General features: G+C 44.0%; 1 protein-coding gene across 6 annotated transcripts in view; it reads right to left on the reverse strand.

Annotated features, from left to right (window-relative positions):
• Positions 1-25,868, reverse strand: part of SMIM35 (small integral membrane protein 35) — a 43,224-nt gene that overhangs the window by 12,445 nt on the left and 4,911 nt on the right. For 3 of the 6 annotated variants that reach the window (XR_003944059.1, XR_003944055.1, XR_003944058.1), the window contains exons 1-2: positions 2,564-2,750; positions 1,177-1,297 (exon numbers count right to left, since the gene is read on the reverse strand). The exons of 2 other annotated variants lie outside the window; for them this stretch is intronic. The gene's annotated coding sequence lies outside the window, so the exon portion shown is untranslated. Of the gene's footprint in view, positions 1-1,176; positions 1,298-2,563; positions 2,751-25,868 lie in introns of those variants that run through there. One more of the 6 variants, XR_003944056.1, reaches the window with a different exon arrangement.

Here is a 25,868-nt window from a genome sequence, read left to right on the forward strand (position 1 = left end):
CATGGAATGTTGCAACTATTGGAGATTCTAGATGGAATGTTGCTACTATTGAGATTCTGTTGCTACTATCTGAGATTCTACATGGAATGTTGCTATTCCACTAGCAACATTCCATGTAGAAGCCTGCCCTTGCAGATCAGCAATGCGGCCGCGCAGGCTTCTGTTTCTGTGAGTCTGACATCCTGCACGTACGTGCAGGACGTCAGACTCACAGAAACAGAAGCCTGCGCAGCCGCATTGCTGATCTGCAAGGGCAGGCTTCTACATGGAATATTGCTAGTGGAGGAGTAGCTTAGTGGTTAGTGCAGTGGACTTTGATCCTGGGGATTTAGTTTGATTCTCACTGCAGCTCCTTGTGACTCTGGGCAAGTCACTTAACCCTCCATTGCCCCTGGTACAAAATAAGTACCTGAATATACGTAAACCGCTTTGAATGTCGTTACAAAAACCTCAGAAAGGCGGTCTATCAAGTCCCATTTCCCTAAATTAATTCTGACATGATATTTCCCCCTCTTCTGTTGTTCTGCTATCCCTGAAGTCTTTGAAGCTTTTTAGTGGACCAACAAAAATTATCCAAGGATCTTTCCAGAACACACAGCCCCTTGCTTTAGATGAGGCCATGACTGAAGAAGGGGTGTGTGTGCTCTCATTCTCAACTTCAACTCTGGATATTTATTACCTTTAGACATTGGCTTAACTTCTTATGCAGCTCCTTGAAAGAGAGATAACAGAGTGTCTTTTTGAAACATTTTTGACATTAGTATAGTGTATGTTAGATGTGCTGAGATGTTTTATGTTATATATATTATAAAATTTATGTAACCTGCTAGGAACCTGAATGATGGGATATAGCCGGATATAAATCCCTGGCACAGAATAGCATAACACATTACTTAGAGCTCCAAGAAGCGACGCTGCAGCCTGCAAATAATCTAGTTTTCCTCAGGACCAATACAGCTGCCAGAATGCCCTTTCTACCAATGTAGGAATTCCTTTCCACACCAGTACCGGAAGACTAACAGCCTGACTGCTGCCATGTGACACATGTTGCAATGTCTCTGCCTGCCATGTCAGCTTCTATAAATATGATGGCGTGAGCTGCCAAAACGTCACTGGGTTTTGGGAAGGTGTTTGACGGTTTCTATGTCAGAATCTCTTAATGCAACAGTCACATACCTCACCTCCAAGTCACCAAGTTCAGAGCAATTGAAGAACATTCATCTCTGGCAGGCAAGAGGCCACTGGGCTCTCTGCTACATCATGACAGCTCTACCCTGACGAAACTCCACCCCAACATCTGAAAATTTAAAAGGAATGTGCTAACAGGACAGAAGAATCTCACCTCCGGGATGACCCTGCATCCCAAAATACTGGTGGCAGAAGGTAGTTTAGATATCATAGAACAGTTTCTGGGGGACCTAGCATACATGAGCTAAGATAACTTCCCAATTATAGTCATTATTACAATTGGAATTTGGGTCCAGGATCACATAAACACAGGGTATATTTATAATCTACTCTGTACATTCCTGTAGAGAAAGGGTAAAATATCATTCTTTTTCCTTTTAATTAAATTATAACAGAAGTTAATGATTAGGGTTACATAAGCACCTTCCACCCCCCCCCCCCCCCCCCACACACACACACACACAACTTCAAAGCTAAATCGCATTGGCACATTCATCTCACAGTCATGCATATTAACTGCTGCAGAAATGGAAGAAAGCAGTGATGACCAGGAGGGGAACGAAGTACGCTGGAGTCTACCATATAGTTGCAAGAAATTTTATTCTGGGGCTCAATAGCATCAAGGCACTTACACTGACCCATTTGTTGTTTCACTGTGTGGATTGTTCTTCTCCCATTGCCTTCCTCACTGATTGCTGCACAACATCCCGGCCGTAAAAGAAGAGGATCACGAACAGGGCTGGATTAAACCTGAATGGGGCCCTAAGCAAATGCACATTTGTGGGCCATGACCCCTATTTACTTTCTCAAACCTTCCCCCCCCCCCCCCCCCATAGTCACATTCACTCTTTCCCTGCATTCTCCCCCCCCACCCCCCCCCGGCCAATCTTCATAGTCTTCCCCCCATAGTGACATTCACTCTTTCCCTGCATACCCCCCCCCCCCCACACACACACAATCGTCATCTTCCCCATCACATTACTCTTTCCCTGCACCACCCATCTTCATTATCTTCCCCCCCTACAGTCCCATTCACTCCTTCCCTGCATCCCTCTACTCCCCCCCCCCCCCCCCCCTTTAATCTTCATTGTTTTCCTCCACACTTTACCTCTCCAAAAGTAGCTTCGGGGAAAACTTCTGGTCTGGGTGTGTGAGCAGCATCAGCAGGTTGCGAGTGAGCCCAAGGAGCATGCAAGCACATTGCGTCAATGGAGCAGCTTTGTTGTTAGAACAGCGGGACAAGAACCCATTTTTATTATTAAGCCATTTTCACCCTACACAGTTACCCTACCTCTCTGAAACCTCATTTGCACAACACATGAACTTTCCCCCTTCTTTCCTTCTTCTAACTAAAGCTGCATCCTAGTATTCTCACCTCCAGCGTCTTCCTATTACCTCGATTCCACCCACAGTCTCTGCTGCTGGCAACACTGGAATCAATCAGGTACCCACAGGCTCAGGCAGGTGCACACAATCAAGACTGGAGAGCTGCAGATGGAGGTAAAAAAAATGTCCAGACATCTGACTTATGTACATTAATGCAAAAATCTATACAAACCTGTAAAAAGCCAGACAGTTGGCAACCATAACCGAGTATATCTGACATGGCCCCTCTGTTTAGAGGTATAGGCAAACCAGGAGTGTGCCTAGGCTTCAAATGTTTGCTTAAATACTTGAACCCTAGGCAAATGCCTAGTTTGCCTATACCTTTATCTGGCCCTGGGCAGCAATCAGATTACAGACACTGCTACTATTTAGCAGCTTCATCAGTCATGAGAAACCAGTTGCAGTTCGGTTTGAGCAAAATTGGAAACAGGCTTGTGACAGCAAAATGGATAAGGAGGAATGAGGAAGCAGGTTCCACATGGTGGAAGCCACTAGGCTCAATGAAGACCATGACCATCAGACAACTTGAGATCTCTCCTTGCTGCATCCATTGTTCATTTTAACTATGTAAAATGGGCTAAAATGTACCCACTTCTGCTAGTCTTCTTATCCTTGGTATCCTGCATGACACCACTGTATATAAGAACCTTGTATGCACACACTCCATACCAGTCTACGCAGGCCTCAAGATGCAATCAAACTGCTCTTTGTTAGACAATGCAGAAAGACACAGAGGGCCGATGAACACAACCCGTTGCTAGTCTGGATAGCGCTCTCAAAATATTGCCATTCCACCGCTGTACTAGAGAACAGCAACGTGGTCATGATCAAAGTTAATATATGCAGATATAAGCAGCACTATAGCAGCACTAACCCCCTCAAAACAGCGTAATAAAATATGCAAAGCAGCCAGGGAGCACATGCACTAAAACAAGCCAGTAACACCGCACATGTCCATAGGTGGGGTGCGCCAACATGTGCATTTGCATAGGACAGCTTGGTGTGTTATAAGTGCACCCAGCCAAAAAGCATGTCAAAAAATGCTGCCTGAAAATGCTGTAAAAACATAGGCTTGCCTGTAGTCCTATAGGTGGCCCTAGTCTTTGTGTTCTTTGCGTTGGCTTTGTAGCTGGTTTGACTGTGCTTGTAGCACTTTCCTTTGGGCTTCTTTGTCACATCAAAGACTAGGTTGAGGTGAGTGAAGACATGTGTATTTGAGTAAACCCATCATTTGTGTGGAAGGCTTAAAAAGCAATACGTTTTTTTCTTCTTTTTTTTTTCAGGTGTCCGTCTTTGCTTGCATTGGCGGTCCCCTTTGCCTTGTGCTGTTTTCAAACTTGTAGACGGTGCTCAACTTTCAAAAGATGTAATGTAATCTTAAGAGGGGGGGGTGTGCATTTTTATTTTGCATTCCCTCTTTTTTTCAGGATTCATAGCCACCTTGCATAGGCGGTTGTTGGTTCCTTTTATAGGCGTGTGTTTTCAACCCTGTACAGATAAGCATTAGCATTTGGCTTCCTCAAAATCATTTTATTGGGGTTCATGGTGCAACAGTCTTCAGAAATTGTTTCATATTGTGACCAGTTTATTTCTCTCTTTTTGTGTGTATGAGTTTTCATAACCTGTCTCTTTGCTTATGTCTAAGTAGGCATGGATGCTTGCAGCCAGCAGGTGACCGTGCCACTGCGTGTGGCAAAAAAAAAAAACACAGGCGTGTCACTTCATGGAAGAAGAAAATGACCTGCTCCTCAGGTGCATGACTGAGTTTGCGTGGTTGAACCCCCAGTCCCACTCCCAGGCATGGAGCATCGTTAGTGCCAAAAATAAAGTGTGGGTGCCAACAGCGACAAACCACACTGTTGAACAGGTGAAACACCATTGGCGTAATATGCACTGTAAGGTTAAAGACAAAGTGTCTCAGATCAGGGCTTTGCAGTGGTAGACAGCTGGTGGTTTGCCAATCGACATCCAGCTGACACCCACTGAAGAGCTGGTGAACATTACTGTGCTCCGGAGACTGTGGTTGGGGTGCCAGAATGGTTTGATACATGTGACCAGCCAGAAGTCGGTAAGTGGTCTGTTTGCAGGATGTGTTTCTGTACTGATGTGGATTGTCTACATATATAAAAGTATACACTTTTACTCCCCAATTTCTTTGCCAGTGCCGTTTCCAGAGGAGGTGTTCCACGTCCCTGTACCAGGCGCAGGTCAGGAAGAGAAGTGAGCGGAGGACACAGTCACCTGTTCATCCTCTCCCACATCTTGGCGAGGCAGTTCCATGAGGTTGAGCTCTGTGTTGGCAGAATGTATGTCTCAGGACACAGAGGGAACACAGGCCAGTACCTGTAGAGAACCCCTCCCCTGCAGGTTGGTCCCTTTCAGTAGAGTCCTCTGCATGTAGGCCATGTGTTGTGGGTGCAACGGAGGTTAGTGCCATGGGAGAGACTCTGGTGAAAGTGTTGATTCCCCTGTACCACTATCCCACAATGCTGGGGGGAAGAGTCTATTGACAATATGTTGGAAAAGCAGACAGATTGGAACCGTGGGACACAGCGATTCCTCAAGAGCATTTCGCGAGAAATGTGCCTTGTCCATTGTTCTGTCGATCATCTCAGAACTGAGATGCGTGAAGGGATGCGGGAGATGGTCACTGAGATTCGGAGGATGACCGACATGTGCTGAACACTCCCCCCTCCCCCAAAACTGTGCACACTTTACAAGGCAGGTCCCTTTCCACCTGTACCCTTTCTTTGCAGCTCCTTGTATCTGGACTGCTGTTATTCTGCTCCTGAATTGTTTGTATTTTGCACAGGAATCCCAGAAATGTGGACCGCAGGACCCTAACCGAATGCTCCTGCATGCTGTTTCTCGCCCCAACAGCTGGGTTGGTGATATCAGAAATGTATTTAAAAAAAATCTAAGAGTGGCCAGGGCACTGCAGTGCATAAGTTCATAGGCTGTGGTAAGCTGGCAGGGTTCTGGAGACTTTACTCAGGTAACTCTGTTACCTGGGCAAATTCCTTTGAAAACTGTTCTAATATTGTCTCCTCTCTGTTTTTCCTTTGAGACACCAGAAAAAGCTAAATATCATTTTCTGATGCCTCTTCCAATGTGTGTGTGGGAGTAAAGATATGGTGCTACTGTAAGAATTCTCACGAGTGCGTGCAGAGAACCCAGGAATACAAAGGACTTGTGAAAATCTCCCCATTGCTGAAAAAGAAACATGAGCTGGTAAGCATGTCAAGACACGATGACTGAACCTGTCTGTGCAGATGGTGAACCAGTGGCTGAGGGAAATGCAAGGTTCAGAAATCTTTCTTTGAAAAAGTTTGTCAACCAAAGCCCATAGTGCAGTCAAGGCACTAGGCTCGCCACAAGACTGGGCACCTAGTGGTTAGAGGGCAAGGGAGTGGGGAGCACTATTAAAGTCAAGGGGAGGAGGCATACTGATCATGGTTAACTTGGTCACCATTGTAGAAGCTCTAAAATGTTGCTTGTTAAGTATCTCTTTACCAAAGCCTATCTCGAGAATTCATAACCAACTACAACACATCGACACTCCTCCCGTACTTTGACCGTCTTCTTCCTATAACTGCTTGATCAGATTGACTGTTAGCCTGTTATCATTGATATCTTTGTACCACTAAATGTATCTCTGTACCTTGAAATGGTGATGCCATGACAGGTTTTTGTAAGCCACATTGAGCCTGCAAATAGGTGGGAAAATGTGGGATACAAGTGCAATAAATAAATAAATAAAAGTATTTGTGTACTGGTTATAAATTTTGTGCAAGCAGTGAATGTTCCTTCGTTGTGTTGGTCAATAAAAAAGTACTATATAAAATTAAGAGAACCTTGTATTGACATTAGGTCTATCATACAGAGGCCATGAAAGCACAGGACTGACTTCCAGCACTAGAGTTTTTACCCATTGCTGTGCTTTCGGATACTGACTGCTGCTGTCTCACTACATACCACAGTGAGGACACACTAACACCGAATTACTGTGACTTGTAAATATGTCTAAGTGATTCAATATAAATGAACTGCTGCTTTCCAAACAAGCAGCAAACTCCATTTCCGAAACAGAAACCTGCCCTGGAGCAGTGTACACCTGCAGTTTTCCCAGGAGAGGAATTCACGTGCAGCCAGAGGTCAAGTGTTGCACAATATGGGCCAAGGATCTAGGTGGCACAGGTTCAGTTTTTACTAGTACCTGATTCTTGGTCCCTCCCAGTTGAAAACAAATACCTCAGCAGGGTGTAGGAGAGGAAATTCTGTCCCATAGCTTATGACAAAGTCCCATACTTCACCGTCATGAAATGGCAACCATAACAAGGCCACGTCCACATAAGACTCAGGTCCCAAACCTATCCCTACTGGGGAAGGGAACATCAGAGCTTGTGCTTTATTCAGTGTGACTAACTTGATTCTGTACTAAAAACATTCAGGAGGTTTAATCCTTCTAGTTGTAACAAAACTCCCAAACAGTTTCATGTCCCCACTGAGGTCAGGGCATTAAGCCTCCTGTTCTACACATGTTCTTAGTCCCAGTCAAAGTGGCTCACACCTTGGACCTCGTATCAAATCTTAGCCAAAAAGTCTTTTTAGAACATACCGTTATTATCCTTTTAAAAATCTGCCAGGCTCTGCCAAGTGTCAGAAAAATATCATTAAGAACTGATTTAGGGGACTATTTACCACACTGTTAGCTTTTAACATAGCAATTAACACACACTACACCTGATGCATTAATACAGTGATCGGCAACCACAAGCCTCAAGGGCCACAACCCAGTCGGTTTTCAAGATTTCCACAATCAATATGTATGAGATTGCATACAATGCAAACAGTATATGCAAATTAAATAGATCTCATGCATATTCAATGATGAGAACTTAAAAATCCGACTGGGTTGTGGTCTTCAAGGACTGTGGTTACTCACCTCTTATTAACAGCTAATGTAGAACAGGGCACAGAATGGATTGGGGGTGGGGGGTGAGGGGACTACACCTTACAGTTAGTTTGGAGGTATTTACCATGCATTATCTTAATGCAGCAGATAAAGCAGTGCAGTTAGCATCAACCTGAGAAAGCATAGCTAATTTCATGGTCTTATTTACAATGCATATGCGATAATGACACTTCCTCTTCATTAACTGAATGGGGCACTGCTGGATACACCACCAACACTTCAAGCAGAGGTTTTGCAATCACCATGTGCTGATTTTGGCATTTAACATGCAGTAACTGCAAATCAGGGGTGTAGCCAGACACCCAGTTTTGGGTGGGCCTGGGCCCAAGATGGGTGGGCAGAAGCACTCTGCCTTGGCCCTTGTCCCACAAGTGATTTGGTCTCTCCCTCTCTTGCCTGCATGCCATATGGTCTCTCAAACATCCCCCCTACCCCGCATACCTTTTAAATAGCTGATTTTCACTGGCAGCGAGCAGCAACTAATACACACTGCTCATGTTGGCCCCACAGTCTTCCCTCTGATGCAACTTCCTGTTTCCGCATAGGCAGGAATACATCAGAGGGAAGGCTGTGGGGCCGGTGCAAACAGTATGAATCAGTCACTGCTCGCTGCAGGCGAAGATCTACTATTTACAAGGTATACAGAAGGGCCAGTTGTTGGGAGTTTTTGGCTGGTGGGGCTTGGTGATTCCTGCCAGTCACATCATAGGTGTGCTGATACTGGGTGGGCCTGGGCCCACCCTTGGTTACACCACTGTTGCAAATCTTACCAAATGTTAGTAAACAGGGCCCTTATTGTTGTGGACATGACTATATAACTGCTTGTTAGGAAATGGTGCTAAGTTAGCAATTCTAAGTCTATCCCTGCATCTGGGGTAAAAAAAGAAGTACATTTTCAGTGCTAAGAACTGGCTTAGAGTACACAGTGCTTTTCAGCTTCACTTAGTTCATCAAGGGATTTTTTTCCACAGACACAGAGGGTAACTGTATAAACAGAGCGCCCAGTTAGTCAAGGCACATAGGTTATGTTTATTTTACAAAGAAACTCCAAATATGGTAATTATCTACATTTTTGTGTAGAACAGCCAAACATCACACATCAGAGGGTGGGGGTATATCTGGATACATTCTTACTTCATCATAGATCCTTTTTGTAAAATTATCTATAATATTGTGCCATATATATTTTACATAAGAACATAAGTGTAAGAATAGCCATATTGGGTCAGACCAATGGTCCATCTGCTTCCAACAATCCAGGTCATAAGTACCTACAGAAGTACATAAGTAATGCCATACTGGGAAAAGACCAAGGGTCCATCGAGCACAGCATCTTGTCCACGACAGCGGCCAATCCAGGCCAAGGGCACCTGGCAAGCTTCCCAAACGTACAAACATTCTATACATGTTATTCCTGGAATTTTGGATTTTTCCAAGTCCATTTAGTAGCGGTTTATGGACTTGTCCTTTAGGAAACCGTCCAACCCCTTTTTAAACTCTGCTAAGCTAACCACCTTCACCACATGGCAGAAATCCAAATAGTAGTAACATTCCAGAACCCCAAAGAGTAGCAACATTCCATGCTACCAATCCCGGGGAAAGCAGTGGCTTCCTCATAGCTGTCTCAATACCAGACTATGGACTTCTCCTCCAGCAACTTGTCCAAACCTTAATTGCTCCTATTCTTCATATAAGACTATTTATTTATGACAAGCAAATCCAAAGATAAAGTAGAAAATTTATATATTGTGGAGCAAGTAAAATATATATATGGCACAATATTATAATTATCTATGATGACGTAAGAGTGTATCCAAATATACCCCTACTATATGGTCTGCAAAAATGGTTTTTTTTAAGCAAGACAATTGTGTGTGATATTTTATACAACATATGCACCAATCTAGCCCATCACATATCTAAAACCCAGAGGTCATACTGCACCCATAAAACTTGCAGCTTCAGGAAAAAGCCAAGACTTGAGTTTATTATGAAAGGTTCATTTTTATTTGATATACAAGAAGTTTACAGATAAAAACGTAAATAATAGTAAGAATAATAAAGTGTATGAGATATGGAAGAAAAAGTGGTGGAACACAACAGGAGGCCTAGGTTACCGATTAGTTTCAAAAAAGAGAGAGGGAGGGGACAAGGCAACATAAATGGACAATATACGATACAGGAGGAGGAGAGGGGAAGAAGATAAGACTGGGAGACAAGGTTGGTAGTGGCTGAAACCTACATGCTGTGCTACTCAAGTTACTTAATCTGAGGAAATGCTTTTGCAACATGTTTTTGGTGCCTGCTTAAATTTCTGAAGAGAGGTCCCCAATCTAATATCAGGGAAAGTCTATTTCAAAGCAACAGGACAACTATCTTAAAACATAAGAAGTGTAGGTTGTCTCAAACTTTACCACAGTGTAGGCAGGAATACTGAAGGTCTTGTTGAGCTGAGCATAGATTACAGGAAGGAGTATAGGGAATAATTAATTACATTAGTAAGAAATGAGCCAGCATAGCTCTGCTGCTCAACTCCTGACTCAGCTTAGGCTACCTTTGGGGGGGGGGGGGTGATCTCTGTAGCTGTGCAGGCCACTATGAATAAGGAGGTATTCCTATAGTGGTCTGCCACCCCTATATCCTTCCACATCATGTGCATTGGGGAAAGATGGGAGTGGAGCTGTGGAGGATTGACTGGGAGAAGGGAAAGTGGTGTAGATAGGCAGGAGAGGGGAATACCATGAGGATGAATTGGGGTTGGGGAGGAAGAGAGCCTCATGGGACATTCACTGCTTCTTCTGACAAGTCCTCTCTATATAAAAGGCACCACCAACGTTCTATGAAGCCTCCAGCCGGAAGTGTGAAGGGGGAGAGATATCCGGTTTCCCCATGAGTGTCTGCCCCGCCCTCGCTCTCTCTGTAACACAAACAGTGAAGGAAAAAACACAGCAAAGCACGAAATCAAATCGCTCTCTCTGTAACAGTGAAGGACTCAGAGGGGTGAGGGAGAGAGAGCAGGGACACACACACTCCCACATGCACACACAGAAGAAAACCTTGCTAGCCCCCGTTTCATTTGCATCAGAAACGGGGCTTTTTTACTAGTATTTACATATAGCCTGTCCCACTGTGTTCAGAATCCACCTAATGTATGTTGAGCAGAGCAACCCCACTCGATTTGAAAAGTTGGCTCCTATGTATAGGAAGAAATTAAGGAAAACAGGTAAGAGGGAGTACCTGTATATAACACTTTGTGGGTTAAGGTGGGAATCAAACCATATTCTGTATAGATTAGGAAGCAAATGGTAACATATCAAACATGGTCATAAACTTTTAAATGCTGTGTTGTGAACAGTTTGAAATTTAATCAGAGAGAGACTGACACCCGAGTATACTGTATTAGCAGTAATCAAAGCATGACATCAATCCATAAATCAAAGTAAGGTCAGATGAGATAACGACACAAAATTGTCTTAGGGACAAGAAACCTGTCTTCGCTAATGTGGGAGACTGGAAATAAAACTCCAAGAAAATTAGTGAGCAGAGGACTAGGGCAAGTGAGGGACACAATGACTGTCCCATAATCCCCAATGCCGGTTTTGGATGGATTCAAGGACAAGCCAGTTCCACAGCTGGGCAATGATGAAGCTGGGTTAAATCTGGCCTGTTAGGGTCTATGTATGAGATCAATAGATGTCAGCAGCATTTATTCAGAAGTCTTGTATCACCATAGTTAAGAGGACTGAGAAAAATGTTAAACAGTAACGAAGCTAACACCCAGCTCTGGGGCATGCCACAGTGTAGACAAAGTAAGACAGACATACGAGGCAGCACAAGGAAAGACAAAAAAAAACACTGCTATACAGCACCTATGATATCAAAGTCAGTTAATCTGGTTAACAAATCATGGTCCACTAGGCAAAACACCGCAGACAACTGAAAAGAAAATCACCAGTGTGATTTTCCCCCTTCCCCAGTCAAAAGCATAGCATAGCACACTTAATAGCACTACTAGGATGGTTTCTGTTCTATTCCTAAGTAAAAAAAAAAAAAAATCAGATTCTCATGTTCTGCACCCATGTCATTGTTCAACATGATGCAGAAGTTATTGAAAGACCATTTCTCTGCTAATTTAGATACGTAGTTTAAGTTAGAAGCTTTGGAAGGTTCCAAGGTAGATTTTTTCCAGAATGGGGTAAACAAGTACCTGTTTTCAGAAGATGGGAACTTCTCCAGTAGATAACCTTATCATGGAAACCAAGGAAAAAAGAATGATATGATTTGTTTGATGGGACAAGAAGAGGTACAGAAACAGAATTATGACAGGAACCACCTATTGTCCAGGCCTCTTAAAGCGTAATATTCTTAAGGCTTTAATATTCAAGAAGTGTAACCTCGGCACATCAGCACACCCAGAAGTCTCTCCTTTTTCTGAAATTTACTTTACTGAATAAATGTAGATTGAGATATTCAGACGTTCATGCACCATGGCAAGAAACTTCATGGTTCTGAAAGCTGCAAAGGTGGATGGAGGTAGAAATCTGAAGAAAGGAAGCTTGTTACAGAGATGGGAAGGTGATTAAATAGATGAAAGCAGTTCAGAGATAAGGTGCAGAATTTGTGCAATATCTTATGAGAAAGAATGAACGAGGTGAAAAAAATGAGTTTTCTTCAGGGGAACAGAAAGACAAGTGCTGAGGTGGCAAGATGTAGAATGTGCCTCGTGGAGATAGTGAAGTCAGGAAAGGCCCCACACAAGCCCAGGGAGGGGGAGGTAAAGAGGCCAATAGGGACAGAACCCGAGATCAGGTAGCAGGGGTGTTCACAGAGGGCAGTCCTCAATTGGAGGGAAAAATCATACCCTAGTTGATCCATCAGGACAGAGATAGTAAGAATAATCAGGAAATGATAGCAGGTAGAGAAAGGAGCCAAGCTTGGCTGAGAAAGGGAGGAGGTCTTTGCAGGAGAATAGACCACTAGTAACAGACTTTATACAAACAAGAAGGGGTGGTTGCAGTACATGTGAGACTACATTTCACACGATGCATTACTCATATATCTTTGCAGTGAAGACTGCAGCAGTGAGAATATCAGTAAAGACATTAAACACTACAAACTAATGCAAGGCTGTCGGTGGACAGAACACCTACTAGAAAGGTCCATTCAAACAACCCAAATTCCCCTTCTGCTGCAGTACTGAATGATCCCACTCAACATCCTGCTTTCCCCAGAGTCAAAAGTGAACAAATTGAGAAAACATCTCACCTCTTCCACCTAATATTCAGGATCGCTAGAAAACGCAGTCAGATAAAAGCTATACAAGCAAACATATTTCTAGGTATGGTTAATGTTACTCAGTTTGTTGGGGGGGGGGGGGGGGGCAGAGGCAGGGAAGATGAAGGGATTTTGAATTTTAGCTCAAGCCTTTTCAAGTACCAAAGGTGAATTACATTCTGGTACAGTAGGTATTTTCCTGTCCCCAGAGGGCTTACAAGCTAAGTTTGTATCCGAGGCTTGCTTGCCCAAGATCACAAGGTATCACAGTGAATTAGGCTTCCCTGGCTCTTCCACTTCACGTATGTTGAAACTGGATCTAAGAGAGAGCCATGTAAGATACATGTGTCCGACACAAGTGTATCTAGGATCTTATTGACCATAGTATACCTAGAATTAGCACAGTCATGCTCTGAGAGAAAAACCTAGTCAGGTGTTCACATTCACAGTCCATGGAGGAAGCAGGAGCCTGGGAATGACCTAATTGTAGCTCTCTTTGGCAATTCAAGTCAAGTTTGAAGGCGATTTGAGGTGGCTGCCACCTACTTTTCTGTTCATCCAAGATCCCTGTAGACTCTAATCTATAAAGAAAGGGCTGAAAGAATGCAAAATAAGGAAATTAAGAAGGATGCTTTTGTTCTCTAGTCCTCAGAAACACTTTCTCCAGCTAATCTTTCCCTAGAAAAGCCTGTACTAATATGGCTAGAGGGTGAAAAGAGACAAGAGAATAGCAATAATGTAACATGGGAAGAAAAGCAACCAAGTGTCAGCCAGAAGGCAATATACAGAAGCTTTTCTCAACTAACATGTTGCAGGTGTGCTGGAAATTTTTTTCCAGTGGACAGCTAGAGCCCAGAAGGGAAAGAAATGAGATGAGATGGAATTGAGCCACCTCAAACATGAACCAACCAACACAGCCTTTATTTTATCTCCCCCCGCCACACACACACACACACACTTACTTCCAGCCTGCAGGGGCTGCTATCAGAACCATGTGAGGCCAGCGAGTCTTGTGAGATTAGGGGGTTCTGCATAGTTTCAACAACTGAAGGAAGCCACCAGAGAAGGCATAAGCTATGGGATAAGCACTGCTCACCACATCTACTGGCTGAAGGAGATGTATTGAGAGAGAGAAGGGTCAGATCATTTCCCAAAAGTAGGAGACAAGAAAAGGGAAGGGAAGAGAAAAAAAAGAGAGAAGGTGATGATACCGAGATGCTGGGAAGAAAAAACAATGATGTCAGAGAGGATGAGAAGGGCGTAGACAGGTGAAAGTGTGTCACAATGAATTAAACTCCATGTCACAGGACAAAAATGATGAAACCCACTGGTGTATAGGGCTGAACTAAGGACCTAGACATATTATCAGGACAACTTTAATACACTGTAGCGACCTTGACAGAAGAAAAGTAAATGCCAGAGTATAATTATGAAGACACCAACAATGTTATCAGATTCTAGTGCCGACATATGCAGGTCAAGACACTCGTGGATGGCTGGGGAGCCATGGGTGCTCTGATGGGAATTTTATACAGTGTAAAATCTGCAACAGAAGATAGGGCCAGTGGAAGTGTATAAAGCACCCTAAGTGAAAGTGCCATTCCACCCCCTCAGGAGTTTGATAATTTAATTCAACAGTGATGACCATTCCTCACAAAACAATCCTATAAAAAAATGCATATTTGGACACCATACTTTTAAACTTTGTTTTGTAAATACATACACAATTGGGGGGGGGGGGGGAGAGATTTCCAAAAACCACTTACAAGAGGAAATGGTTATTTGAAAAACCGCCCTTTCTTCCTGTGGATAAAACTATATGCTACTGACTGAGTTAGTGTTGGTGTCAGGACCTACTGTTTGGCTTTGACTGTACCTGCTCTTTGCTGACCTCTATAAGCTACTGCCCAAGGCAACTAATTAATCTGCCTAATGGTGAGCCAGCCCTGACAGAAGAGTGCTCGATGCAGGAGAGAGAGAGAGAGAGAGAGAGAAAATAGATGAAAACCTTTATCAAAAGGCCCTTTATCAAAAGGTGGTAGAACGAGAGGACATGAAATGAGATTGAAGGGGGGCAGACTCAAGAAAAATGTCAGGAAGTATTTTTTCACGGAGAGAGTAGTGGATGCTTGGAATGCCCTCCCGCGGGAGGTGGTGGAAATGAAAACGGTAACAGAATTCAAACATGCATGGGATAAGCATAAAGGAATCCTGTGCCGAAGGAATGGATCCTCAGGAGCTTAGTCAAGATCGGGAGGCGGGGCTGGTGGTTGGGAGGCAGGGATAGTGCTGGACAGACTTGTACGGTCTGTGCCAGAGCCGGTGGTGGGCAGCGGGACTGGTGGTTGGGAGGCGGGGATAGTGCTGGACAGACTTGTACGGTCTGTGCCAGAGCCGGTGGTTGGGAGGCAGGGCTGATGGTTGGGAGGTGAGGATAGTGCTGGGCAGACTTATACGGTCTGTGCCAGAGCCGGTGGTTGGGAGTAGGGGCAGGTGGTTGGGAGGCGGGGATAGTGCTGGGCAGACTTATACGGTCTGTGCCCTGAAGAGCACAGGTACAAATCAAAGTAGGGTATACACAAAAAGCAGCAAATATGAGTTATCTTGTTGGGCAGACTGGATGGACTGTGCAGGTCTTTTTCTGCCGTCATCTACTATGTTACTATGTAGTTCTAACAAGACAGACTGTAAGGGTAGTGGAGCACAAACACGGACAGACATTCAGCAGTAGCTTTCTACTTGCTACTAAAAAATACAGTTTGAGCTTACTGAAAGTGGTCTAAATGTTACTCTGTGAAAGTAACTAGCAGAATTACCGATCATAATCATAAAATGTAACCAGTTACTTTTGTTCATTTCAACAGGAGATGGATGTGTATGTATTTCAGAATGTTTATATCCTGCTTCCACTGAAAGTGGGAGGACACTGGAAAACTCGATACATCCATAAATATACTGGCAAAAAAGTGATATAGCCGCTGGCATCCTCCAACCTTCGTACAATTTCCCCAAACCCTCTAGCCTAGTGGTTAGTGCAGCAAACTTTGATCCTGGGGATCTAGGTTCAATTCGCACTGCAACTCCTTGTGACTCTGGGCAAGTCACTTAACCCTCCATTGCCCCAGGTACAAATAAGTACCTGTATATACTATGTAAACCACTTTGAATGTAGTGTAGGAGTGGCCTAGTGGTTAGAGCACCAGTCTTGCAATCCAGAAGTGGCCGGTTGAAATCCCACTCCTGCTCCTTGTGATCTTGAGCAAGTCACTTAACTCTCCATTGCCTCAGGTACAAACTTAGATCATTGTGAGCCCTCCTGGGACACAGAAATATCCAGAGTACCTGAATGTAACTCACCTTGAGCTACTACTGAAAAAGCTGTGAGCAAAATCTAAATAAATAAATAAAATAAACCACTTTGAATGTAGACAGAAAGGTGGTATATCAAGTCCCATTTCCCTTTCCCTCTAGTCACAATAGCAATCTTATAACAGAGCACCTACTTTGAGGCACTCCAGTGCTGTACAGGAACTCCCTCTTCTATAGGGGGCATCTTCCCCCCCCCCCCCAATTCCATTACAGAATGCTAGAGTAAACCCCATAGGCACATCCAGTTATGCTAGGTCGTGTAACCGAGCACACTGGAGAGCAGGCGGCTTCATGTATGACACGTGGAGGGGCATAATCGAACGTCGCCAGCCAAATAGATGGCCGGCCATCTTCTTGGGTGGCTACGCGAGGGGGCGGAACCAAGCGTATTTTCGAAATACGCTTGGAGCTGGCCAAATCGCTAGCCGGGTTTAGATGAGATGGCCGGTTCCGATTTTCAGCCATAATGGAAACAGGAGACGGCCATCTCAAACCCGGCTAAATGCAAGGCATTTGGCCGTGGGAGGAGAAAGCATTTGTAGTGCACTGGCCCCCCTCACATGCCAAGACACCAACCGGGCACCCTAGGGGGCACTGTAAAAAAGTAAAAAATAAAATAAAATTTGCTCCCAGGTGCATAGCACCCTTCCCTTGAGTGCTGAGCCCCCCAGATGCCCCTCAAGGCCCACTGCCCACAACTCTACACCATTACCATACCCCTAAGGGCTGAAGGGGGGCACCTACATGTGGGTACAGTGGGGTTTAGGGGGGTTTTGATGGCTCAACATTAACGACCCCAAGTGGAACAGGTAGGGGGGATGGGGCCTTGGTCCACCTGCCTGAAATGCACTGCACCCACTAACAACTGCTCCAGGGACCTGCATATTGCTGTCAGGGAGCTGGGTATGACAATTCAGGCTGGCATTCAGGCTGGCAAAAAAAGTGTTTAAAGTTGGGGGTTTTTTGGTGGGAGGGGGTTAGTGACTACTGGGGGAGTCAGGGGAGGTGATCCCCGATTCCCTCTGGTGGTCATCTGGTCAGTAGGGGCACTATTTGTGGACTTGGACCAAAAAAAAAAGGGTCCAAAAAAAAAAATCGGACCAAATTCTCGTCAGGGCCGGCTTTCTTTTTTTGATTATCGAGTGAAGCCGGCCATCTCAATGTACGCCCCCGTCCCGCCTTCGCTACCAAGCCGACACACCCCCTTTGGAGTTTAGCCGGGCCCACTACAGGACGGCAGTTGAAGACGGCCAAATTCGGCTTTCCATTATACCGATTTGGCCGGGTTTAGGAGATGGGCGGCCATCTCCCGATTTGTGTCGGAAGATGGCCAGCCTTCTCGTTCGAAAATGAGCTGGATAGTATTCTACAAGTAGCACATGTAAGTGGATTCTCTGCCCATGCCCCTCCCTTATATACACCCCCTTGTACGCTACAGCACCTTAATCTGTAAAGGTGCATATGTGTTTACGGCGCTTAAATGTGCAGAGCTGTGGAGTCGGTACATCAAACCTTTGACTGCAACTGGTATTATGCTTTAAATTTCTTGTTCTGGATCTAAAGTACTAGTAAAAATAACTTCTATTTACCCATACTTTACATCCGGGACAAAGATAGATAGATAGATAGATAGATAGATAGATAGATAGATAGATAGATAGATAGATAAGTATAAAATGATACATTTACCATAGATTATAAATGTTTTAAGTTTTTATTTTGAAGTTGGATGCACTGCCCATGTGCACATTTTTACTGAAGACTCCTCAGTCCTGTATGTGCATGCTCATTTGATATATGCGTGCCTAGTTATAGTTGCCCTTAAATGTCCAAAACAATCCACCCCCCACCCCAAATCAAAAATTCACCTTCCCCTTCTGAAATGGAGAGCACTGGGCTGTCTCTTCCTCCATTGCCACCTGGGGCCAGCTGCTGCAAATCATGCAGCTGTGAGTTGTCCTACATGCATACTAAAATAGCAGCGGGGGCCCAGGCAAGTAGAGAGGATGTGGCCTGATGTACGTTTCTTTCTTCCTCCTTCTACTTTCAGACTGGGGGGGGGGGGAGGGGGTTATTTATATCTTTCACCTTTAACTGCACCGTTCTATCAAGTTCTAGGCAGTGTATTTATTTATTTATTTATTTATTATTACATTTGTACCCCGAGCTTTCCCACTCAAAGCAGGTTCAATGCTGCTTACATAGTAATAGGGATTACAGAGTATTGATAGAGAAAATATAAGTTAAGTATAGCCAAATAACAAAAAAAGATAGGTAGAGAAGGACAAGGGTGAAGGGAGTAGGAGAGGTATAAGCAAGGGTAGGTGAGCGCTGGAGGAGGGGTAGAGGAGGCAGGAGGGGGATGGGGATGGGATAAGGGATAAGCATAGGGAATTTTGGTGGGAGAAGTAGTCTGCTCATTGTCGTAGTTTCCTGGATATACGTTGGATTATAGAGTTCATAGGATTAGTTTGGGTCATTATGATAGGCTTGCTTGAACAGATGGGTAGATAGTCACTGATTGATCGGATAGGTCTGGGGAGGGCATTCCAGAGTTGGCTGCCTAAGGAGGAGAAATTGGATCCATAATAGGTTTTGTATCTGAGTCCCTTGCAATTGGGGTAATGTAAGTTGAGGTAAGTTCGTGAAGATTCAGACATGTTTCTAGTGGGAAGGTCAACCAGATTAAGCATATAACCCGGAGATTTGCCATGGATAATCTTATGGATTAATGTGTGGACATTGAAGTTGATTCGTTCAGAAGCCAATGAAGTTTTTCACGAAGAGGTGTTGCGCATTCAAAACGAGATTTGCCAAAAATGAGTCTCGCTGCTGTATTCTGGGCAGTCTGGAGCTTTTTCAGGATATGGGTCTTGCAGCCTAAGAAAATACTATTACAGTAGTCGGCGTGGGTAAGTACTGTGGATTGTACCAAGTTCCGGAAAGTTTTCAGAGGGAGATATAGTTTTACACGTTTCAGTATCCACATCATGTTGAACATTTTCTTTGTAGTGGTTTTTGCGTGACTTTCGAGCGAGAGATGGTTGTCTAATGTCACTTCAAGGATTTTCAGGTTGTCAGGTATGGGGATTGTAATGTCTACCTATCTTTTTTGTTATTTGCTATTATTACACGTAAGTACAGAAAGTACAACCATAAAAACAAATCACCCAGCTATTTCCTTCCCAATGCAGCACAGTCTCCCTCGATGATTCTGCGGGGGGGGGGGGGGGGGTCAGGTGTGAATCTAGGATCGAGCTGGAACTTTGGAAGTCAGCTATTTAAAGTCCCACCTATTCCAACATATATCCAGGAAACTACGACTATGACCAGACTACTTCTACCACCAAAATTCCCTGTGCTTATCCCGTATCCCATCCCCCTCCCACCTCCTCTACCCCTCCTCCAGTGCTCACCTACCCTTGCTTATACCTCTCCTACTCCCTTCACCCTTGCCCTTCTCTACCTATCTTTTTTTGTTATTATTACACATAATAAGTACAGAAAGTACAACCATAAAAACAAATCACCCAGCTATTTCCTTCCCAATCCAGCACAGTCTCCCACGATGATTCTGCAGAAGGGGGGGGGGGGGGCATGCCTGGGTACAGATGTGAATGTAGGATCTAGCTGGAACTTTGGAAGTCAGCTATTTAAAGTCCCACCTATTCCAGCTCGTTTTCTTATAAAGGCAGTTTCATTTTTGTGATGACAGTGTATTCACTATTGGTTCTGATTTTATTATGCTAATATTGGGCTTTAGCAAATGATTATTTCATAACTTAAACAATGCGTGTGTGTTCATTTTGTAAACCAATAAATCAAACCATTCTGCTCAGATAAAGTAGCCAATTGCCTTAATTCCACTTTACAACCCAGCCAGAGTCTAGTCCTTCCCAATCGTGTCTTTGTTGAATTTAGCTCAATGCCTTTTCTCTTCTTTTGTCTCGATTAACTTAGAAGCTCCATAAAGCAGGGGCAATCTGTGCATTTGTAGGGTGGTGTTTTTTTTATTACACATTTTATTATGGCACTAGTATAAAGAAAGTATTAAAGCATTCACTCAATGTTAAAAATGAAAGAATGACAGAAGGGGGACAGAGAAAAATGACAAAGGAAGCAGCGCCATTTTGTTTGGGGGGGGGGGAAGCATTTTTTTTTGTCTTGTTTGGAATTTGGGGGAAAGTAGGCGAGGAGCAGCCTGGAGAACTTTGTTTCAGGAGAGAAACAGTATCCAGGTAAACTGAATTATGAAAAGGCTAGCAGACACAGAACAGTAACATATCAGATGACCATGGGAAAGCAGCAGTAGCTTTTCTGATGTCTACAGCGAGGCACTCAAAAGATTAAAAATGTGTACGAGATCCTCCACACAGCAAACAGTAGAAAACTTGAAAGCCAGGGCCCCAATGACCTGGATCTACCATGAACTTAAGCACTATTAACCAAATTATCCAATGCAAGCTGAGGGGTTCTAACCAGATACCCTAGTTACCTATCATGTGGAGGATTCAGTTTAAAATTTTATCCCTTGTTTATAGGGTTTTGAATAAGGATGTTCCTTCAAAGGTTAGTTCATTGCTTCAGCTTTATCAACCTGTATTGCTTTACGATCTGCTGAAAAACTATTACTGAGAGTTCCTTTATTTCATCGGGTCAGATTAAAGACCTATAGATCAGTACTCTTGTGTTGGTGGTGCAACTTTGTGGAATACCTTTCTGCTGGAGTTACGAAATGTAGCTCCTTTTCCACAGTTCAGAAAATATTTGAAGCCTTAGCTGTTTGTAAAAGCTTTTGAGTAAGATTATGTTACGGAATTCATTATTGATTTAGTATCTGTAATCAAGGTTTTATGATTTGTGTTTGCTTAGATAGATAGATAGATAGATAGATACTAGTGGAACCATGCCCGTTTCCTCAACAATGAAACGGGCCCTAGGAAGGCTGTCGTGTAAGCTTTTATTTCTCTCTCCCCTGCCTTCCCCTCCATGTCCAGCGATTCTTCCCTCCCACTCCCCTACATGTCCAGCGATTCTCCTCTTCCCTGCCCTCCCATCCGTGTCCTGCGATTCTCTCCTCTACTGTCCTGTCATCCCATCCATGTCCATCAATTCTCCTCTGCCCTGCCCTTCCTCCCCTCGTCCCGCAATTCTCTCCTTCCCTCGATTTGTAGCTGAACTTTCTCTGGCTGGCTGGCGCTGGCTTCCGTTCGTAACATCCCTCCTGATGTCAGCTCGCCTCCAGCGTTCCCTTCCCTCACTGTTCTGCCCTCTGACATCATTACATCTTGACACGAGGGCGGGACAGTGAGGGGGAATGGAACGCTGGAGGCTGGCTGACGTCAGGAGATGTTACAAACCCAGGCATCCAGACATGGAACGTTGGAGGTGCAAATTATTATATAGGATATATATATATATATATATATATACACATATTACACATACATATATATATATACACATACATACACACATGGAGGGAGAGAGAGAAAGATTATTATTATGTATGTAAAGTTGTATGCCCCTCAAGATACTTTTTTTTTAAAATAAATCTAATCGCCCATGTATACACCCCTTTGTATTTGCATGCCAACAGAGAAATGAGTTGAGTAGGGCCATTCCAAGGGCTGTGTGAGTGGTGCAGCTGCGCAGGGGAACAAAAACCACTCCAAGTCCATCATCTCCACTGAGGTGGCAGTGGTACAGTGGGCAGGTTGGAGACACTAAGAGCATATTGCACAGGGCAATGATTCCGGCTCAGGATGCTCCTAGAATGGAGCATTCTAAATACTGTTCTCTCTCCTTCCTCTCCTATCATTTTCCCAATTCTATTTTTCTTTCTTCGCTCCATCTCTTCCCTATAAAATGTCCTATTGTGTATTGATTAGAGGCTAAGGACTCCTTTTACAAAGTGGTATTACTGATTATTATGCACTGAATGCAAAGAATCCCATTCAGTTCCCATGAGCTTCTTCGGATTCAGTGCACGCTAACCAGTAGCCCCATTTTGTAAAGAGAGGCCTAAATGATGGGAAAGAGACAGAACTAAATGACCATTTCTCAATGCACACACTAAATTAGTAGTGCCACTTTGTAAGAGGTGCCCTCAATGAGGGAGAGACATAGGACTAAATGATCATTTCTCTCAATGGAAAAAGGATCAGATGCATGCCTCACAGATCTGTACTGGGACCAGGGCTATTTTAATATTTTTCTAAATCTAGAAAAAAAAAAAGAGACAAAGTGAAGTAACATAGTAGATGACGGCAGAAAACGACCTGCACGGTCCACCCAGTCTGCCCAACAAGATAAACTCACATGTGCCATTTTTTGTGTATACCTTACTTTGATTTGTACCTGTCTTTTTCAGGGCACAGACCATATAAGTCTGCCCAGCACTATCCCCGCCTCCCACCACCGGCTCTGGCACAGACCGTATAAGTCTGCCCAGCACTAGCCCCGCCTCCCAACCCAGCCCCGCTTCCCACCACCGGCTCTGGCACAGACCGTATAAGTCTGCCCAGCACTAGCCCTGCCTCCCAACCACCAGCCCCGCCTCCCACCACCGGCTCTGGCACAGACCGTATGTCTGCCCAGCACTAGCCCTGCCTCCCAACCACCAGCCCCGCCTCCCACCACCGGCACTGGCACAGACCGTATAAGTCTGCCCAGCACTAGCCCTGCCTCCCAACCACCAGCCCCGCCTCCCACCACCGGCTCTGGCACAGACCGTATAAGTCTGCCCAGCACTAGCCCTGCCTCCCAACCACCAGCCCCGCCTCCCACCACCAGCACTGGCACAGACCGTATAAGTCTGCCCAGCACTATCCCCACCTCCCAACCACCAGCCCTGCCTCCCACCACCGGTTAAGCTTCTGGGGATCCCTTCCTTCTGAGCAGGATTCCTTTATGTTTATCCCACACATGTTTGAATTCCGTTACCGTTCAAAAGGCTCATTTTCAAAGCACATAGACTTACAAAGTTCCATAGGTTACTATGGAGCTCATTTTCAAAGAACTTAAGACTTACAAAATTTATTTTATTTATTTGAATTTTGCTCACACCTTTGTAAGTCTAAATACTTTGAACATACACCTCTATGTAACTTTGTAAGTCTATGTACTTTGAAAATGAGCACTCTAATCTGCTAAAGACAAAAAAAAATATTTGGTAGGTAAATCATGAGCCAATAGCGAGGCACTGTAGGAGGACCTTGCAAAACTAGGGAACTGAGCTCTACATAGCAAATTAAGGGGCCCTTTTGCAAAGCTGCAATAAACACTAACACGTGCTTAGTGCAGCAAAAAAAATGCCTTACCATGGGGAGCGCTCAGACATCCCCTGATAATTTTGGGATCGGCCTACGCTACCCACCTACTAAAAAATAAAATACTGTTTTTAGCGCTGAAGTGAGCCTGGGGGCGGAGAGTAGGTATGTTCTGCACTAATCGGTTAGTGCAGCTACACTGCCCTACGCTAACCAATTAGCACGTGCTTAGCATGTGAACCCTTATCACCTACATAATGGGTGGCAGAAGGGGCTGACATGCATTTGGGAAAATTAGTGTGTGGCCATTATTAAGAAAAATAGCAAAATCGGCCCTTTTACCCCAGTAGTAAAAATGGCCCAGATAAGGACGTATTAAGGCCACATTTTACTGCTGTTTGGTAAAAAGGCTCCTAAATTAAATGTTTGTTTTAAAATTTGCTATACCATCTTTTCTGATAAACAGGTCAAGATGGTGTACAATTAAAAATATCACAAAGGTAGATGTTCGCAAGTGCAAAGTGGTGCATATGGGGAAAAGAATTCAAAATGAAGGTACACAATGCCGAGAAGAGACATGATAGGGGTCTATAACATCATGAGGATAGAAAACAGGGCTGGCTTAACTATTAGCCAAACCAGCTGGTTGCCTATGCTGACAGCATCTGAGCTCAGCCAACAGCAGCTGAAAGTCAAAGCAAAAGACTAGATCCCAACAGTCAAACACCTCAAAGATCCATCAGCACCTAATTTTACCCACATGGAGGGCCATTAATTTTCAAACAGCCCATTTACTGGCCAGAGACAAACCACCAAGGGTCCCAACAGTTTATCCAGCTCCCGGCCTCTTTCTCTGAAACTCCCAGAGTCTTTTGTCAGCCGTCAAAGTTCCTCATATAATTCATCCATGCAAATCTCATGCAAATGAGTCCAGTCTCTTCCAACTCTCAGCTGCTCAGCTTTAAACCTCTTTCCCCTCCCAGAAGTCGTTTGACTATTCACTAGAGGGTTAGCCCCACCCTTACCATCTCCCACGTAATCTCCTTTACCTGACTATATCACCCCATGCAAGGTTCCAGGACGCCCCCTAAATATAATAGTGGGGACTATGTCCAAGTAGTCTTACGGTAGGGGCCTAAAAATATTATCTTTTCTTGGGGAGATCTCTTTCCCAGCAATAAGATGTATATCCTGTCAAATGCCCCAAAAAGTGAAGTTTACAGTTTATATGATCCAGACTCTATCTTCCATCTTTCTCCATTGTCTATCAATACCTACTTATCCCTTTTGTTATTCTGCTATACTTAACTTATACTTTCTCTAACAATATGCTGTATTCACTATTAATATGCAAGCCGCATTGAACCTGCTTTGAGTGGGAAAGCGCAGGATAGAAATGTAAAAAATAAATAAATTATATATGTACATACAAAAAGTTTAATACTGACCATCTAAGCATTTTTACAGGATTGTTCTAGGATGGGATAAGCATGGTTGAGCTTGATTAGGGAAATCTCAGGGAGGCCTTAGGGCATGAAAGATAACTGAGTGGGAAGGGGGTTGCAAAGGTGAAATTAAATCCTCTAGGTGAACTACCCTTGCACTGGCCTTGGTGGAACAGATAAGTAGAGAATGATTATTTATCCTTTCACATAGTGGAGTGGAGGAGTGGTCTAGTGGTTAGAGTGGTGGACTTCGGTCCTGGGGAACTGGGTTCAATTCCCACTGCAGGCATAGGTGGCTCCTTGTGACTCTGGGCAAGTCACTTAACCCTCCATTGCCCCAGGTACAAATAAAGTACCTAAGCCGCATTGAGCCTGCCATGAGTGGGAAAGCGCGGGGTACAAATAAAAAAAATAATATTAGGACTAAAAGATGTTTTGCTAAACAGCACTTTTAAAATAAATTGGAGAGAACAGTTTAATCGCTCAGTGGGCAGTTAAATTATGAAATTTGTTGCTATGAGACATGGCAAAAATGGCTAGCAAAGATAGGTTTAAAAACTGTTTAGACAAGTTCCTGGAGGAAAGTTCATGAATTATTATTAGCCATGTAGACACAGGAAGGCCCCTACTTATGCCTGGATGGAAGCAACAAGGAATAGATCTACTGTTTTGGAATCCAGGATTGGCCATTGTTGGAAAAAGGCTACTGGGTTTTCTTATATTTCCTCCTCTTTCTCTTTTCTCCCAGTCTCTCTCTTTCCTTTCCCTCTCTACTTTGTTTCCACTCCTCCTCCTGTCTTTCTTCTCACTTTTTCTCCACTACTTTCCAATAGTTTTTCATTTCTCTCCCCCTCCTAATTTCTTCTTTCTCCAAGAGCTGTCCCTGGAAAGATTGTGTTGTGATTTACCAGTAACAGGATATTACTCAGAACTTGGGAGTTTTCAGTACATGAAGGAATT

This window comes from Microcaecilia unicolor, chromosome 12, assembly GCF_901765095.1.
Source record: "Microcaecilia unicolor chromosome 12, aMicUni1.1, whole genome shotgun sequence".
Classification (NCBI taxonomy): domain Eukaryota; kingdom Metazoa; phylum Chordata; class Amphibia; order Gymnophiona; family Siphonopidae; genus Microcaecilia; species Microcaecilia unicolor.